Source organism: Schistocerca cancellata, chromosome 1 (genome assembly GCF_023864275.1).
Source record: "Schistocerca cancellata isolate TAMUIC-IGC-003103 chromosome 1, iqSchCanc2.1, whole genome shotgun sequence".
Classification (NCBI taxonomy): Eukaryota; Metazoa; Arthropoda; class Insecta; order Orthoptera; family Acrididae; genus Schistocerca; species Schistocerca cancellata.
The window spans coordinates 1,086,581,558-1,086,601,418 of NC_064626.1; the positions used below are offsets into that span (position 1 = coordinate 1,086,581,558).

The 19,861-nt window shown below is 44.4% G+C and overlaps 1 long non-coding RNA gene across 2 annotated transcripts in view; it reads right to left on the minus strand.

The window, feature by feature from the left end:
* The window catches only part of LOC126091219 (uncharacterized), a 206,571-nt gene that overhangs the window by 179,658 nt on the left and 7,052 nt on the right, over window positions 1–19,861 (minus strand). The window contains exon 2 of one of the 2 annotated variants that reach the window (XR_007521266.1): window positions 13,325–13,396. The exons of the other annotated variant lie outside the window; for it this stretch is intronic. This is a non-coding gene — a long non-coding RNA (uncharacterized LOC126091219). The remainder of the gene's footprint in view (window positions 1–13,324; window positions 13,397–19,861) is intronic. 2 annotated transcript variants of the gene reach the window in all.

Sequence of the window (19,861 nt, forward strand, 5' to 3'; positions counted from 1 at the left end):
AGTGCAGAGTTTAGATACAGATGTAAATTTTGGTATTGCAATGTTTTCGTGCGCTATGTGATATCTCCGGTATATTCCTAACTCCTGTGGGAATGCATCTTTGCAGTGGGAGAGTTAGCGGTTTCATAAACCTGCTGGTTTACGACGCGCAATATTACCGGAAACAACTGTTGCAATGGTTACTTACTGGCTCTGTAAACCGGTTCTCAGGTGGGATAAGGTATGATCATACCACCTCTAGTAAGCTAGCACCTTGTTAAACAATGTGGCGTTCAATAGAATCTTTGTGTTAATGGCATATTTTCGTTTTTACTCTTTAAAGGCTTACTGTGTAGCCGAAGAAAAAGAAAAAATACGACATGCAGAACTGACTAACTGGTTCTTGTTTTCCCACATAAGCGCCTTGGCAGTAATCTTTGTTACAAAACAGAAACGTCACTACCAATGGTCGAGGTCGGCCGTTTCATTTCTGTCCCTAAGCTGTTCAGCATTTAAGGATTAGATATGCATACTCAAGTAGGGTGTAAATTTTCCCGCTTGCTCTCCACGACAGCTTAATGAATATGCATCGATTTTTCTCTGAAAGAGAATGTTTACTTGTCGGCCAGTGTTCAGGTTGCCACCTATGACTGCTCGTAGAGATACATAGCAACAAAGTCTAGAAACAACTCTCATAACAGACATCTTGACGCACAACGCAAAAAAGGAAAAATATAATTATGCAGGCGATGAAAATTCGTAACAGATTACAGGTAAAATATACATTCACTAACAAGTCTTAAAATCAGATGTTACAAGCAATAAGATTACACTAACTTACGTATCACAAGACACATATCGGCAAGTGAATTTTAATCTGTAATGCATAAATATGATAAGAAAGATTATATGAAGTTGGGAGAAAAATTTAATTTGTAGCAAAGACTAGGATGATATTTTCTGAATAATTTTTCGATTGATTTAACGTTCCTTCTTCATCAATCATGTGCTCATGTTCTCATTTTTACATAATCTGTTACACCCAGGATAATTCACAATGTGTCCTGCCTAGTCATTAGCGACAGAGCATAAGCTCTGACTGGACAAGTATTGGTACGGAATTCCGTCAGTCCAGTTCAAGGAGTTACCGTAGCATTTGCCCTTAACAGATTTAGGAAAACCACAGAAACCCTGCGCTCCGATACAAGCCCTGTGGCTTAATTACTGCGACGCCTTCAGCGTTGATGCGATTTTGAAGCCATGTCATGACATAGTAACTACTGACATCATTTGCTCTGCGAAGTGAAGACAGTATGAAATGACAATTAAATAGGCACCCTAGCTGCAAACAGGCGTTGATATACTTCATTGGGGACATGTTGAAAATGTGTGCCCCAACCGGGACTCGAAGCCGGGATCTCCTACTTACATGGCAGAAGCTCTATCCATCTGAGCCACCGAGGGCACAGAGGATGGTGAGCCTGCAGGGACTTATCCCTTGCACGCTCCCGGTCGGGGCATACATTTTCAACATACCCCAATGAAGTACACTCCTGGAAATGGAAAAAAGAACACATTGACACCGGTGTGTCAGACCCACCACACTTGCTCCGGACACTGCGAGAGGGCTGTACAAGCAATGATCACACGCACGGCACAGCGGACACACCAGGAACCGCGGTGTTGACCGTCGAATGGCGCTAGCTGCGCAGCATTTGTGCACCGCCGCCGTCAGTGTCAGCCAGTTTGCCGTGGCATACGGAGCTCCATCGCAGTCTTTAACATTGGTAGCATGCCGCGACAGCGTGGACGTGAACCGTATGTGCAGTTGACGGACTTTGAGCGAGGGCGTATAGTGGGCATGCGGGAGGCCGGGTGGACGTACCGCCGAATTGCTCAACACGTGGGGCGTGAGGTCTCCACAGTACATCGATGTTGTCGCCAGTGGTCGGCGGAAGGTGCACGTGCCCGTCGACCTGGGACCGGACCGCAGCGACGCACGGATGCACGCCAAGACCGTAGGATCCTACGCAGTGCCGTAGGGGACCGCACCGCCACTTCCCAGCAAATTAGGGACACTGTTGCTCCTGGGGTATCGGCGAGGACCATTCGCAACTGTCTCCATGAAGCTGGGCTACGGTCCCGCACACCGTTAGGCCGTCTTCCGCTCACGCCCCAACATCGTGCAGCCCGCCTCCAGTGGTGTCGCGACAGGCGTGAATGGAGGGACGAATGGAGACGTGTCGTCTTCAGCGATGAGAGTCGCTTCTGCCTTGGTGCCAATGATGGTCGTATGCGTGTTTGGCGCCGTGCAGGTGAGCGCCACAATCAGGACTGCATACGACCGAGGCACACAGGGCCAACACCCGGCATCATGGTGTGGGGAGCGATCTCCTACACTGGCCGTACACCACTGGTGATCGTCGAGGGGACACTGAATAGTGCACGGTACATCCAAACCGTCATCGAACCCATCGTTCTACCATTCCTAGACCGGCAAGGGAACTTGCTGTTCCAACAGAACAATGCACGTCCGCATGTATCCCGTGCCACCCAACGTGCTCTAGAAGGTGTAAGTCAACTACCCTGGCCAGCAAGATCTCCGGATCTGTCTCCCATTGAGCATGTTTGGGACTGGATGAAGCGTCGTCTCACGCGGTCTGCACGTCCAGCACGAACGCTGATCCAACTGAGGCGCCAGGTGGAAATGGCATGGCAAGCCGTTCCACAGGACTACATCCAGCATCTCTACGATCGTCTCCATGGGAGAATAGCAGCCTGCATTGCTGCGAAAGGTGGATATACACTGTACTAGTGCCGACATTGTGCATGCTCTGTAGCCTGTGTCTATGTGCCTGTTGTTCTGTCAGTGTGATCATGTGATGTATCTGACCCCAGGAATGTGTCAATAAAGTTTCCCCTTCCTGGGACAATGAATTCACGGTGTTCTTATTTCAATTTCCAGGAGTGTGTATCAACGCCTGGTTGCAGCTAGGGTGCCCATTTAATTATCATTTCATTCTAACGAAAGCTGCATGGTCATCAGCGGTAATTGTACTTTTAGGAACAGATACTACCTTCATATATAATGAAGACAATATCCTCAAACGCATTATGTCACTGCAAATGCTTTGCAGCAGCTAAAATAGTTTTGTCATACGGGATACCAGACAATTCACGGTGGTACAACAAACTGTATTTGTGACATAAATATTTATTTTTTTGTCCGTGATGGATAGAGAAGACCACGGCTAGGTAAATATAAATAGGAAAAAGGAACACTACAATCAGCAAGTACGCATGAACGATTGAATATTATTGAGTTTCAGGTCTAAGCCAATTTTATATATGGCATATATTTTTTGTGCAAATTTATGTTTCACACAAAAATTGAATTGTTTCTTATCTAAAATACACGGAAGCACCAAATGAACTGCTACAGGCATGCCTGTTCAGAGATACGTAAATAGGCAGAATACGGCGCTGCGGTGGGGAATTCCTATATAAGACAAGTGTCTGGTGAAGTTGTTAGATACAATGGCATGTTATCAAGATTTACGTGAGTGTGAACATGGTGTTACAGTCGGCGCATGAGCGATGGGACACAGCATCTCCGAGGTAGCGATGAAGAGATTTTCCCGTACGACCATTTCACGTGTGTACCGTGAATATCAGGCATCCGGTAAAACATCAAAAGTCCGACCGCTGCGGCCGGAAAAAGAGCCTGCAATAACGGGACCAACGACAACTGACGAGAATCGTTCAACGTGACAGAAATGCAACCCTTGCGCAAACTGCTGCAGATTTCAGTGCTGGGCCATTAACAAGTGCCAGCGTGCGAACCATTCAACGAAACATCATCGATATGGGCTTTTGGAGCCGAAGGCCCATTCATGTACCCTTAATGACTGCACAACACAAAGCTTTATGCCTCGCCTGGGCCCGTCAGCACCGACATTGGACTGTTGATGACTGGAAACATGTTGCCTGGTCGGACAGGTCTCGTTTCAAATTGTATCGAGCGGATGGACGTGCACGGGTACGAAGACAACCTCATGAATCCATGCATGTCAGCAGGAGAATATTTAAGCTGGTGGAGGCTCTTGTAATGGTGTGGAGCGTGTGTAGTTGGGACCCCTGATACGTCTAGATACGACTCTGACAGGTGACACGTACATAAGCATCCTGTCTGATCACCTGCATCCATTCATGTCCCTTGTGCATTCCGACGGCCTTGGGCAATTTCAGCAGGACATGCGACGCCCCACACGTAGAATTGCTACACAGTGGCTCCAGGAACACTCTTCTGAGTTTAAACATTTCCGCTGGTCACCAAACTCCCCAGACATGGACAATATTGAGTACATCTAGGATGCCTAGCTACGTGCTATTCGGAAGAGATCTCCACTGCCCTTGCACTCTTACTAATTTATGGACAGCCCTGCAGAATTCATGGTTTCAGATCCCCCCAGTACTACTTCAGGCATTAGTCGAGTCCATGCCACGCTGTGTTGCGGCACTTCTGCATGCTCTCGGGGGCCCTACACTCTATTTGGCTGGTGTACCAGTTTCTTTGGCTATTCAGTGTAGTACAGAGTTACTGTTCTCCTTGCTGGACCATGTGATAGCACTGGGAATCTTTAGATGCCATTCCAGGTTGTCTTTGTTATTTAAGAACACGTTTCTTTATTTGTCCGTGTTCTTACTCTGAAATAGCATCCAGTTCTCACTGTGATCACGTTTACCTAACATACACATGCCCGGTGGATACATTGGAAATACGCAAAATTCTTGCGACTGATAAATGCATAATAAGCTATCGAGATAATGAGCAATGGTCAAGGTCTGGAAGTTTAAAGCAATCAGACGTTCCTTTCAGCTGTGTCTCTCATATCTGTGCCCAGGAACACAATATACAGGTGAGCACAAAAGAGCTTTACCTTCTCAAAAATTCCTACAGTTAAAACGGTACAGCTTTTTCGCTTCAAACCTTATCCTGTTAATGAAGTATCTCTGCAAGTGTTTTTACAGATTGCAGAGACTCGATATGTGCTCCTCGAAGCATATGGTAAACGTGGAAACGTTATTCACACTCTACCCAAACCTTGTGCTCACATTGGGATGACTGTCTCTACCGCAGCTGCGACTTGCTGCTGTAAGCTGCGCTTCGGTAACGTTACTGTGGCAAGAATTGCGGCAGGGGTGGGATAAACACCTTGACTTGAACATATCCCCTTAAAAATTATGATGAGTTAAATCTGGTGATCATGGTCGTCACCTTACCACATTTTATCATCAGTTCCTGCACGCTGAGTCATCGTCCAGGCAGATGTGTGTTTAGGTGTTCAGCTGCAGCCAAGTGGAAGTGAGGATGTGCACCATTGTAATCTTCTTTCAACCGAGGCAAAGAAAACCATGTCTAGGTAGCAAATGCCTGTGATTGTTGCCCCAATTAAAAACCTTCTCCCTGGGCATTCGTGTTCAATGTAGAAATGGGGGTTTTCTGTTCTCCAAAAAGAAACATTTTACTGATTAATTTTGGCATTCGTCATTAATGAATGCCCATCATTAATGAACCCCCATTTCTACCTCTTTATGTGTCGTCGTCATTGAGTGCAGTAGTCAGATCGTACAATATAATCTCCTGAAGTGAGTGCGAGGAACAACTGCAATGTGTATGGTTTTCACGAGCAAGCGCTTATACAAGATTTTGGAAACGGTTGCTTGTGAGATCTGATCGTCACCACTTGCTCGACGTGTTGGTTTCTGTGGGCTTCGGTGGAAGCTGCTCAAACGCAAACAACGTTTTCTTCCTTTCCAAATACAGCCCTTCTCTTCAAACTATTTGCACTGGGCATAAATAGAGACTGCTGGGTGGTTCCTGATGAAAGTGTGTGTGTGTGAAATTCGCGGTTGCAAATTCTCTTATTGCTAAATGAAGGGCATACCAGAACATCTGTTGTGTAGCCGCCATTTACTATACTGGCACTCCCTGGCGGCGGTATCCTGCAACAAAAGGCCTGCGCCCATACATAAAAACACTTCCGAAAACAGGTTAAGGTTTGAAATGAATAAGCTATACCGTTTCTTTTGTACGAATTTTTGAAAGAGTAAGGTGTTCACCTTTTGCAAATTTCATGTTATTTGTGTTACTGTATGTGATAGCTTATGTAGATAGTTTGCAGACACGTTGATATTTTTGTTATTTATTGCATTCTGGTACTAGTGGAAGCAATTTCCTTTTCCAAATGGTGGTTATTCTGTTAATAAGTTTCCCTTATGTTATCGGTTTCGTAATGACTAAGCAAATATAATTTGTGTTGTTTTTGTTGCTATTTGTCATTTATCAATCATTTCTTTCCGCTGAATAATTAGTTAGGTTTCTACCAGTAAACACCCGATACTTCAAAGAATCGAATTCCTCGGTGTAACACAGCTTCAAACGCCTGATTACATAACCGGTGAGTATGCAAGAAAAAGATTCGTAAAGATTCAAAATTATGCTTAAAGTTTACAAGAAGTCGCTAAGTACTTCCATTGTGAAACACTGGATGAATACAGTCCAGGTAATTTGCACTGCATTTCAAGCAAAAGCAACTTTTTCACGCATCTCAGTGTCACGACATCACATCTGAACTGCGTGTCGTACAATGATATAATATGCAGGTATTCAGATGTAAATGTGCATATTGTTTACAAACTTTGTCGAGAATAGAGTTTGCAGTAAAGAAGTAGTAACTTCAGGCATCATGTCTGATAATGAAGTTTTGACTACATGAATAGCGATTGCCAGACGGCAAAGTAAAAGTGCAAAATTTGTCATTAACAAAATGCTGTATCGGTACATTAAAATTATGGACTAGACTAGACCAAGGTTCAACTCTAGCTTTCCTGTTTATTGCGAGCAGCAGCCTTAACCATTACGGTATCTTTTATTTTCACTACTACTATTCCTTATAGCCCACTTCACTCTTACCAAAATCGCCTTCGTTGGTGTTACCTCTTGGCTAAAGAAATTCTCTTCTGAAGGAGGTTTACCACAATATTCCTGCTCCTCCTTATGTCAATTGCAAATGAAGCAGCTCTGGTAGATATTTATGCCTAAACCGATGAGACTCTCCTAACTTCTGGGTGTGAATTCTGTTAAAAGTTGCACATCCCCACCAGAGGCACCAAAGTAAAACGAACACTTTGTTCTCAGGAGTTAAGAAAATTGCTACAAATAGTGAAACAGAGAAGAGAGAGGAATCCAGCAATCATTGTCCGGCACATTCTAGGACATATTCCCAACTCAACTAACAGTATTCTCATCTCATATTATTATTAATAAAGTTCTAAAGAGAGATATATTTACCTCCTAGGCAGGTTTGCAGCTTCTAGTGACGATCAAACTGCGTAATAACTGTAGTTCTCTCTGGTTTGTTCACTGGTAGTATGTAGTAAATAAATGTAGTATGTAGTAAACAAATGTCGAAGCTTCCATATGAACATGTGTAGGCATTATGTTTGGATGCTGGGTAGATACTCCAGTCTACTATCAGTACATCGCCCGAGGACATTATCTGTTACGTCGATCTAATTACGAAATGAGTTCTTTGAGTCTCCATTTCCAGATCTTGTACTGGTCGGAGCACGTAAATGGTGGGATAAGGATGCCACCACATGACATGTCTCACGATATGGAGCTAGCGCTAGGTGGTGTCCAAACGTTTCTACCTAATAGGAACTGTGTATGTGACCACTTCAGACTGCCGCTGTGTGCAAGAATTCGTTATGTACGAGGGTTGCCCAGTAAATAATGCCCCATATTTTTTTTCTCCAGAAGTATTTATTCCACAACAATCAAATTTACATATGTGAAAGACTGATGTTTTGTCTACTTGCTTTATTTTTCCACATAATCTCCTTCAAGTTCGACGGCCTTTTTCCAGCGAGACACAAGAGCGTGTATTCCCTGCCGGTAAAAATCTGTACTCTGCCTACGGAGCCAGGTTATCACTTCGTGAATCATTTCTTCGTCATCGGCAAAACGTCTTCCACGAATGAAATTCTTCATTGGCCCAAACAAGTGAAAGTCTGAAGGAGCCAAATCGGGGCTGTAGGGTGGATGGGGTAACACTATCCAACCCAGTTTCGCGATGTGTTCACAAGTCCTCAAACTTGTGTGAGGACGAGCGTTATCATGCTGAATCAAAACATCTTGTGGGTTAACATGACGCCCAAGGCGCCGGAAGCGCTGCTTAAGTTTGTCTAATGTTTTGACATAAGCCTCTGAATTAATGGTACTGCCTTTTGGCATCACATCAATGAGAATTACGCCCTCGCAATCCCAAAACACAGTCATCATGACTTTTCCGGCTGAAGGAACTGTTTTGAATTTTTTTCTTCTGTGGAGAATAAGCATGACGCCATTCCATCGATTGTCTTTTTGTTTCGGGCTCAAAATGATGCACCCAAGTTTCATCACCTGTCACAATCCGTGACAAAAAGGCCTCCCCGTCAACGTGAAAGCGTCGCAACAAATCGAAAGAAATGTCTTTTCTTTGGGATTTGTGATCGACAGTAAGACACCGAGGAACCCATCTTGCACACACTTTTGAGTATCCAAGCTGATTGATAATCACATCCACACTTCCTTTGCTTACTGACAACTCCAGTGCCAATTGTCGAGTCGTAATGCGTCGATCCCGTCGAATGAGAACATCAGCCCGCTGCAACATGTCAGGCGTGACAGCCGTGGGAGGCCTTCCCGACCGCGGCAAATCTCGGAGCTCCGCAGCACCGCCCTCTGATGCTTTCACCCTCTGTGCCCAGCGACCAACAGTACTCCTATCGACTGCAGATGTTCCGTAGACTTTGCACAAGCGTTTATGAATATTGCCCACGGTTTCTTCCTCTGCTACGAGAAATTCAATCACTGCACGTTGTTTATGACGGATGTCACCTGCAGACGCCATTTCAGAACATTCCTACACCACCGCTCTCTGTCGGAGGAAATTGAAACTTTGCGTACACACGCGGGAAACTTCAAATAACTCGCACCTAAAGTGTCACATTTCTAATATTTTTTATTTCGGAGAAAAAAATATGGGGCATTATTTACTGGGCAACCCTCGTACATTCACACAAATGTGGCGAAATCTCTGTTTGGGGTGTCTGTGTAGTATGGTTCTGCGAGTGACATGGGTTGTTCTATGATTTTTTTTTTGTCTATGCAAGTCGTGGAGTGATGAAGTGTCTATTCACGTATATGACAGACAGTGGTAGTATACTGAGTCTAAATAATCAGTTGCAAAGGTCAGATCAGTGCGTCTTAAATACTTGTTTAGCTATCGAATCTTTCATTTTGGTTCTATCTTACAGGTTCTTCTTAGGCTGATCACCTTGCAACGTACGTTCAGAGCCTGTAGTCCTGCCTGCCATTTCTCAGAGGCATATTGGTGATAACAGTTGGCAGATTAAATATCTGAGCATAATGTTTCAAAGTCACGCGAAATGGAACGCGCACGAAAGATCTGTCGGGTAGGTGAATGATTGACTATGATTTTTTGGAAGATTTCTATGAGAGTGTAGCTTATGTATAAAGGAGACCTTGTAGAGAACACTTACATGACCCACTCTTGAGTACTTCTTGACTGTTTGGGATTCCCACGAGGTCAGATTAAGTGAAGACAGTTTTAGAGTCGTGCTGCTAGGTTATTTATCAGTAGATTTGATCACCTCGCTGGTACTACAGTAATGCTAAGTGAACTCAAGTGGGAATCCCTGAAGGGAAGAAGACATTGTTTATCATACGCAGTAGAATAGGGAAAAAAATTACTAGCAGTGCTACAAAGAACTCTCCACCATGGGGTGGCTTGCGGAGCATGCATATAGTTGTACTTTAAAAATGTTCATATGCCAATTGTAGTAACGCACCGCTGCACCACTACCGAAACCACTTTCGCAAGACTGGGTGACGAAGAACCGCGGCAAAGTGCTGGAAATTACCAGAAAAGAGCACTTTTTGGAACCTGTTGAGGGCTACTTTCTTTTGCATCATTAAGGTCACATGGATGACATAGCAGTTTCCATGGATGCCACATCTGCAGCGACCCATAAGCTCGATTGCTCTTTACCTCCTCCATTTTCAACTAGGACTGGTTGGTGACAAGGGGCTTTTACCTAATTGCTTTAATTGCTGATTTATCCTTGTTCAGCATCGCCTCACTATCTTGTACACACTCCTTGTTAAGTCGCAATTTCGGCAGCCTCTTGCGTAGATAAGATTGTGATAACATCGTCTGAATGGGCATTTGCTACCATCTTAACTCCTTGAAATACTACTCTTGATTAGGGCACTGGTCAATGGCCTCAGTAATGATGTCAGTGAGGGGGCACTGTATCTGAAAAGCTCTCTGGATTCATATTCGTATGGTCATGCTTTCGTTAACTTTGATGAAAGTGAGTGTGCCTGAAATGCACATCCACACAGCGTTGATAATGCTCTGCTGGAAACTAGCACTTTCAGACTCAGTGACGTACGCGTTTAGATGACATTTCTGTCACATGCATGCTGAAAATGCAGGAAAATCAAGATCATTGGGTTGTCCATTACCCAAGCTACCTACGCATGTTGGAACTTGTAGCTAAACAGTGCATCTAGCATCCCCTGGACAATGCACTGGTTTGATAGGTGCTCAGGATGGTACAGGTTACATTTTGAGTCAGCTGTTAATTGCCAATGTGAAAGCTTGAAAAAAATGGTTCAAATGGCTCTGAGCACTATGGGACTCAACTGCTGTGGTCATTAGTCCCCTAGAACTTAGAACTACTTAAACCTAACTAACCTAAGGACATCACACACACCCATGCCCGAGGCAGGATTCGAACCTGCGACCGTAGCAGCATCGCGGCTCCGGACTGGAGCGCCTAAAAGCGCACGGCCACCGCGGCCGGCTGTGAAAGCTTGAAGTCAGTATTCAACAATGTTATGAACCTGTAGTTTCTAGATTTTAGTGTCTTAAGAATGAGTACCATCGTACCTTTTGCAAATGCTTACTGGTTGGTCAACGCCCAACAAGAGTTCCTTAAGCCCATATGACATGAAGCACCTAAGATGTACACCTATACAGCATCACCCCGAACTTACATGTTTGGTACTGTACACTGGTTCACATTGCCCAACTATACGATACACACAGGATATTCGTGGTGCTAATCTGCCCTTACGCACTACGCAGTAATAACGTGTGGAACTCCAAGGGGACTGTCTGACTTAATGTAAAGTCGCTCATTCAAATTAAAAAGTCCCACGAGCTCAAGGTTCTTATTTATCAAGTAATTGTTTATATCTATTATCATAATGATTACCATTTATTAAGTGACTCTTGTTCTCTCGCGTAGGTATCACAGAATTAATGTTATTACTGTTCAGAATTAGGGACTCAACTGTTCGTTTTATATTATGACATTTGTTCACACATGCATGCGTTTACGTAAATTTACATTTATACAAAATTTTTCCTTGGAGGATGCAGCTGTTTTTGGAGCTATTAACTACGACAATGACGACGACGACGAAAAGCCAGACGTTGTTGGGTTCGATTCTGGCTGGGAAGAAGGAACGAAGCCAGGAGCATATTACGCTGATGAAACAAACATTATAACCAACTATTTAACAGCTTCTTTGTTATATTTGGAACAACGTGCATCACAGATTCTGCATATCAGGGATCCGACAGTTTGTTGATAGGTTTGTGGAGGTGTGTGGCATCAAATGTCTACGGACAGGTCAAGTAATTTGCGTAAATAACGAGCCGCCGATTTGCGATTTGCATCCGACAGCGACCAAGATGGATTCCGTAAGATTTACATCAGGTGTATTTGGCCGCTAACACATCAACGTGAGTTCATTATAATGCTCCTCAAACCACTGTACGATGGTTTTGGCTCCGAGACATTGACAATTATACTGTTAAAAGACGAAAGTTGACAGTGCCATCGGGGAAGACACCAAGCATGAAGGGATGCAAGTGGTTCACAATTGTCAGCGTGTCTTCGATTACTACCACAGGTCCCATTCAAATGCAGGAGAATATCTCCCATAGCATAATACTGTTACCACCAGCCTACGTCCATGGTGCACTGCACGTTTCGAGCCGCCGTTCATCTTGATGACGGCGTTTGTGGGGCCGACCATCGACCTAGTGTAGCAAAAATGTGGTTCACCCGAAGAGCGACACGTTCCCAATGTTTGACGGTCGAGCCCAGATGGTCAGTACCCACTGCAACCGCAACTGATGATGGAGTTGGGTCAACATGTGAAGACTTAGCGGTAGAGCTTCACGTTCAACAATGTGCAATAAACGGTTTGCTCCGAAACCCTTGTGCAATCACCAGCATTGTGCTATTTTGACAGAGATGCCACAGATCACCATCAAATGGCTGGCTCTGAGCACTATGGGACTCAACTGCTGTGGTCATAAGTCCCCTAGAACTTAGAACTACTTAAACCTAACTAACCTAAGGACAGCACACAACACCCAGCCATCACGAGGCAGAGAAAATCCCTGACCCCGCCGGGAATCGAACCCGGGAACCCGGGCGTGGGAAGCGAGAACGCTACCGCACGACCACGAGATGCGGGCAGATCACCATCCATCCTACGTCATAGAGTAGACAAGCCTCCGAAGCCCAGGTTCTACAAAGAGTCACGGACGTCCAACCATTTAGTGTCTAGTGGTAGTTTCACTGTCCTACCTCTTTTTGTACATGCTCACGACAGTAGCACGTGAATATTCGACCAGCTTCACCGTTAGTGAGATACTCGTTCACAGGCTCTGCTTAATAATAATCTGCCCTTTGTCAAAGTCGCTTATCTCAATGGATTTCCACATTTGTAGCCCACATCTTCGTTAGGGTGCTCCCCCATCAGTGTTTGCTCCCCTTACATACTGTTGTTACTGCGTCACTTGCCCGCAACGCCACCGGGTGGCACCCAACGTCGCTGTGGACAGTGGTCGTAATGTTTTGGCTTACCAGTGTATATTCCCTGTTGCTGAAGGAATTGTGGCCCAAAGATCTATTGAGGCCCAAAGATCCCCAGTAATTTGGGAACTCGTGAGAACTGACGGCTTATTCTTACAAGCTGCTGTCTATGATAGAAGATGGAATTCGTTCAAGAGACACAATACAGCTTGGGATGTGTCTCGCAGTTCTTCTAGGTACAACGTGGTCCCTTAGGAACCTCATATTGGGGAACCATAACACAAAAGGTTGCTAAACGCCACTCGACCCTGCGCCACCTTTCTCACTTACTCTTACTGTTTTCATTTCTGTACAACATAACACGACTTCTGCAGACCTCATTTGTTGCATCAGGCAAAACTGCTCGGACTTTTTCACCTTCTATCGCCAGTTTCTTCTTCCTGTCATGCTGAAATAGACCTTAGCTGTTTAGTCCCCCTTAAACATCCCAACAACCACCACCACCACATATACAAATCGAAAATCACACATGTAAAGTCATATGCATATTTACTCACATAGAAACGATTGCCAACTTAAATTATTATGATAAAGCGAGTCGTAAGGATCATATAGAAAGTTTACCTCACTATACACTAGAAATAGGATGGATAACCGCTTGTTTGGTCCATTCCAAAATACGAAGCAACCAGTACAAATAATATAGGTATTGTTTAATTAATTGACTTATAAAAATTTACTCAGAAAAATAGTCGAAATCTCCAATGTAAAAACATGAAGTTGGGTGATGACCACATCTGCCAACAGTAACAGTAAACCATAATATTAACAAGCAGAAAGCACACTCCAAGTAGCCCCTCCTGTGCATGCGCGCGTTATTGCTGTAGAGTGTGCACACACATATTCATTTGAGTTTAGAGCTACAGTGCAGTCTATTTCAGAGCGTGGATAACATGTCGGTTAGCCCATCATTGAGACAGCACTGCGAGTTCCTGCTGCTAATAAGGCGAGTACACCGTTTGTTTATTACATATCTTTACGAGTTTCAAATAGGAGCGAATTCAGAAATGGATAGGCTCTGTGATTGCTGTGTACATTTGCGAGCTGAGTTGGTGACGCTTCTCTCACAACTGCAGGCATTGTTGGCTTCCTTCACACAGCATGAGGCTGCTGCCAAGGGGCATCTCCGTGGGTGGTCGAACGTGGGGATGTGAGGGACATTGAGCATGACCCACGTGTCCCCCCGATCGATCCACTGCTGTGGCTACCCTGGGTACTGCCTGCACTGAGGTTGAATCCTCACCTGTGGTCGAATGGGAGATCATGCCAAAGTCTGGCAGGCAGCGAAAGACTTTGTGGGGCCGATCGTAGGGCGTCCCCGTTTCGTTTGACGAACAGGTTTCGGGCATTATCTGTGGCTGACGAAGTCTCTGAGCCGGATGCAGTCGTCCACCCTGTTCCAGAGGAAACTTCTCGGCCCGCAAGGCCTGGGTATTCAGAGAGAGTGGTTTGCTGGTAGTTGGGAACACCAACGTTCGGTGCGCAATGGCGCCCCTTAGGAACATGGCTGCCAAGGAGGGAAAGGAAGCCAGTGTGTTCTCCGTGTGCATACTGGGAGGAGTCATTCCAGATATGGAAAGGGTGCTTCCGGATGCCATGAAGAGTACAGGGTGGAGCAAACTGCGGGTAGTAGCCCATGTGGGTACCAATGACATGTGTCGCTTTGGATCGGAGGAGATTCTCTCTGGTTTCGGGTGGATAGCGGCAATGGTAAAGACTGCCAGTCTTGCTTCCGAGGTTAAGGCGGAGCTCACCATCTGCAGCATCGTCGACAGAACCGACTGTGGTCCTTTGGTGCAGAGCCGAGTGGACGGTCTGAATCAGAGGCTCAGGCGGTTCTGTGACCGTGTAGGCTGCAGATTCCTTGACTTACGCCATGGGGTGGTGGGTTTCCACTACACTCAGGAAGCGGCTACATGGGTAGCGGGGGCTGTGTGGAAGGGACTGGGCGGTTTTTTAGATTACATGGTCTCATGAAACTACAGAAAGGGCGTCCGTCTAAAAGGGAGCAGATGAAACACAGTAATGTAGTGGAGAAACGATCGGTATTGTAGTTCTAAATTGTCGTAGCTGTGTGGAAAGAACCAAATCTCAAAGCCCTAATATATAGCACTGAAGCTCAAATAGTCATAGGTAAAGAAAGCTGGATAAAGCCGGAAATAAATTCAGCCGAAATTTTTTTCAAACGATCTATCAGTTTTCAGAAAGAATAGATTAAACAAAGTTGGTGGTGGAGTATTTTTTGCAGTCAGAAGTAGTTTGACTTGTAGTGAAATTGAAGTAGATAGTTCCTGCGAAATAGTATGGGTAGAGGTTATACTTGACAATCGAACTTAACTATTAATTGGATCGTTTTACCGACCCCCGACTCAGAGATATAGTTGCTGAACAGTTCAAAGAAAACTTTAGTCTCATTTCAAATAGGTACCCCACTCATACAATTATAGTCGGTGGCGACTTCAATCTACCCTCGATATGCCGGAAAAATTATACGTTTAAAGCCAGCGGCAGGCATAAAACGTCATCCGAAATTGTACTGAATGCTTTCTCAAAAAAATGTTTAGAACAATTAGTTCATGAGCCTGCTCTAAGTGTAAATGGTTGCGAAAGCTTACTTGATCTCTTAGCAACAAATAATCCTGGACAAATAGGGAGTATTATGACGAATACAGTGATTAGCGACCACAAGGCAGTTGGTGCTAGGCTGAATACCGTAACACCCACAACCATAAAAAGTAAACGCAAAGTACACCTATTTAAAAAAACTGTTAAAAATGCTCTTAACGCTTTTTTAAAGAGACAGTCTCCACTCCTTCCGATCTGATCAAGTAAGCGTAGAAAACATTTGGAATGATTTCAAAGACATAGTATCAATGGCAATTGAGAGATATAAACCAAATAAATTCATAAGTGATTGTACTGATCCCCCATGGTACACAAAACGGGTCAGATCGCTGTTGCAGAAGCAACGAAAAAAGCTTGCCAAATTTAAAAGAATGCAAAATCCCTAAGTAAGATTGACGGAGTTTTGCAGAAATTCGAAATATAGCGCGTGCTTCAATGCGAGATGCTTTTAATCATTTCCAAAACCAAACTCTGTCTTGGAATGTGGCAGAAAACCCAAAGAGGTTCTCGTCATATATAAAGCACACCAGTGGCAAGACGCAATCAATATCTCCACTGCGCGGTAACAACGGTGAAGTCACTGATGACAGTGCCACCAAAGCAGAGTTATTAAACACGGTTTTCCGAAACTCCTTCACCAAAGAAGACGAAGTAAATATTCCCAAATTCCAATCAAGAACAACTGCGAAGATGAAAAACATGGAAATAGATATCCTCGGTGAAGCAAAGCAACTTAATCACTTAATAAAGGCAAGACTTCCGGTTCAGATGGTATTCCAGTCAGGTTCCCTTCAGAGAATGCATATGCAATAGCTCCATATTTAGCAATTATATACAACCGCTCGCTCACAGACAGTTCCGTACCTAAAGACTGGAAAGTTGCTCAAGTCAGACCAATATCCAAAAAGGGAAATAGGAGTAATCTGCTGAATTACAGGCCCATATCAAAAATGTGCAAATGTGTGTGAAATCTTACGGGACTTAACTGCTAAGGTCATCAGTCCCTAAGCTTACACACTACTTAACCTAAATTATCCTAAGGACAAACACACACACACATGCCCGAGGAGACCGAGCGAGGTGGCGCAGTGGTTAGCACACTGGACTCGCATTCGGGAGGATGATGGTTCAATCCCGTCTCCAGCCATCCTAATTTAGGTTTTCCGTGATTTCCCTAAATCGTTTCAGGCAAATGCCGGGATGGTTCCTTTGAAAGGGCACGGCCGATTTCCTTCCCAATCCTTCCCTAACCCGAGCTTGCGCTCCGTCTCTAATGACCTCGTTATCGACGGAACGTCAAACACTAACCACCACCACCACCACCACCACCACCACCACCACCATGCCCGAGGGAGGACTCGAATCTCCGCCGGGACCAGCCGCACAGTCCATGACTGCAGCGCCCCAGAGTGCTCGGCTAATCCCGCGCGGCAGGCCCATATCACTAACGTCGATTTGCAGTAGGGTTTTGGAACATATACTGTATTCAGACATTATGAAGTACCTCGAAGAAAACGGTTTATTGACACACAGTCAGCACGGATTCAGAAAATATCGTTATTGCCGAACACAACTAGCTCTTTATACTTAAGAAGTAATGAGTGCTATCGACAGGGGATGTCAAATTGATTCCATATTTTTAGATTTTCAGAAGGCTTTCGAGACCGTTCCTCACAAGAATCTTCTAACAAAACTGTATGCCTATGGAATATCGCCTCAGTTTTGTAACAGGATTCGTGATTTCCTGTCAGAAAGGTCACAGTTCGTAGTAATAGACGGAAAGTCATCAAGTACAACAAAAGTAATATACGGCGTTTCCCAAGGAAGTGTTATAATCCCTCTATTTTTCCTGATCTATATTAAGGACATAGGAGACAATCTGAGTAGCCCTCTTAGATTATTTGCAGATGATGCTGTCATTTACCGTCTTGTAAAGTCATCAGATGACCAAACAGAATTGCGAAATGATGTAGATAAGATATCTGTGTGGTGCGAAAAGTGGCAATTGTGGTGTCACCGCCAGACACCACACTTGCTAGGTGGTAGCCTTTTAAATCGGCCGCGGTCCGCTAGTATACGTCGGACCAGCGTGTCGCCACTGTCAGTGATAGCAGACCGAGCGCCGCCACACGGCAGGTCTAGAGAGACAGATCCTAGCACTCGCCCCAGTTGTACAGCAGACTTTGCTAGCGATGCTACATTGACAAATACGCTCTCATTTGCCGAGACGATAGTTAGCATAGCCTTCAGCTACGTCATTTGCTACGACCTAGCAAGGCGCCATAGCATTTGATAATTATTATTGTGAAGCCTATACAGTAACGAGAGATGTTCACCCATTGTGGATTAAAGTTAAGTATTCTACCAGTTACTCTTGTTTTGCTAGTCTTATTTCTCTGACCTGTTCCAGACCTCACGCCAGCCTGCGTGAGCTTAATCGCGTGCCTTTCGGCTTCCTCCAAACTCCGTGAATTGGCTCCTGCCAATTCACAACAGCAATTAACCCTGAATAAAGAAAAGTGTGAAGTTATTCACATGAGTACTAAAAGAAATCCGCCAAATTTCGATTACGTGATACGTCACACAAATCTGAAGGTTGTAAATTCAACTATAAGTTTCCTTTAATTTACGTCTATGGTCACAATTTGTTTTTTTTTTTTTTTTTTTTTTGTTTTGTTTTGTTAACAGATTACCGGTTTCGGTCCGTAATTACCATCATCAGATCTGTTTTGCAGTGGCAGTACATTAGGACTTACATTTTATAAAACAGATCTGATGATCGCCGTTACAGACCGACACCGGTAATCTGTTAACAAAAAAATTTGTGACCATAGACGTAAATTAAAGGAAACTCATTGTATATACGGGTCACTGTTTTATTCGTGACAATGTCGCAGCTTGGTAAATTCAACTAAATACTTAGGGATTACAATTACAGATAACCTAAGTCGGAACGATCACATAGATAACGTTGTGGGTAGAGTAAACCAAAGATTGCGATTCATTGGCAGAACATTTAGAAGGTGCAACAGATCTACTGTACTAGAGAGACTGCTTACACTAAACTTGTCTGCCCTATTCTGGATTATTGCTGTGCGGTGTGGGATCCGTAACAGGTGGGACTGACGGATGATATTGAAAAAGTTCAAAGAAGGGCGGCTCGTTTTGTATTATCGCGAAGTAGGGGAGATAGTGCCACAAGCATGCATGATACGTGAATAGGTGTGGCAATCATTAAAACAAAGACGTTTTTCGTTGCGACGGAATCTTCTCATGAAATTTCAATCGCCAGTTTTCTCCTCCGATTTCGAAAACATTCTGTTGGCATCCACCTGCATAGGGAGAAAGGATGATCACGTTAAAATAAGAGAATTCAAGGCTCGCACAGAAAAATTTAAGTGCTCGTTTTTCCCGCGCGCCTTTCGAGAGTGGAACGGTAAGGAGAAGCTTGACGGTGGTTCATTGAATCCTCTGCCAGGCACTTAATTGTGAATAGCAGAGTAATCACGTAGATGTAGACGTAGATGTCTGTTAATTCTCTTAGTTCCATCTGTTCTACTGGTCAATCGTCGTGAACTACCCCCTACATGTGGAATTTAACCAAGGCTCAACTTGGGCTGCTGAGACAATTTCTGATGGGTATAACGTTCTAAAACAGTCATAGATGTGCCTCTTTAATTGCTTATTTTTCGCCCGTTTGAGCCCCAGACGTATGTGGTGTGTTGAGGTTAGATGTGAAGACTGACCCTCTAAACCACGAAAGTGCAATCTTTGATGTCTCACAGGCGTAATTCACAAACATAAGATCGAGGATCGCCGATCACATGACGCAACAAGACCACTCCTAGCGCATAGTCTTAATGTTTATGGAGCAACGCACTGATGTGTGTGGCACCGCTTCCCCAATACGTCACGTCAGTAAATTATCCTTCAAAACACGTGTATTTGAAAGTACATTCATTTATGTTCACGCCGCCTTTATATGTTTACATTTATTTACACTTTTCTTGCGAAATTCTGCAGCACCGTTCGTTAAAAACAATGTTCACAACATGTAAATACGTGTAAACATGTGAAAATGGGATACCAGGCATCTTGAATGTCATCACACAAAAATAAACTACAGTCGAGACCATGTAAGACACTCCCTGACAGCTTGCAAGCCGGCCGCTGTGGCCGAGCGGTACTAGGCGCTTCAGTCCAGAATCGCGCTGCTGCTACGGTGCAG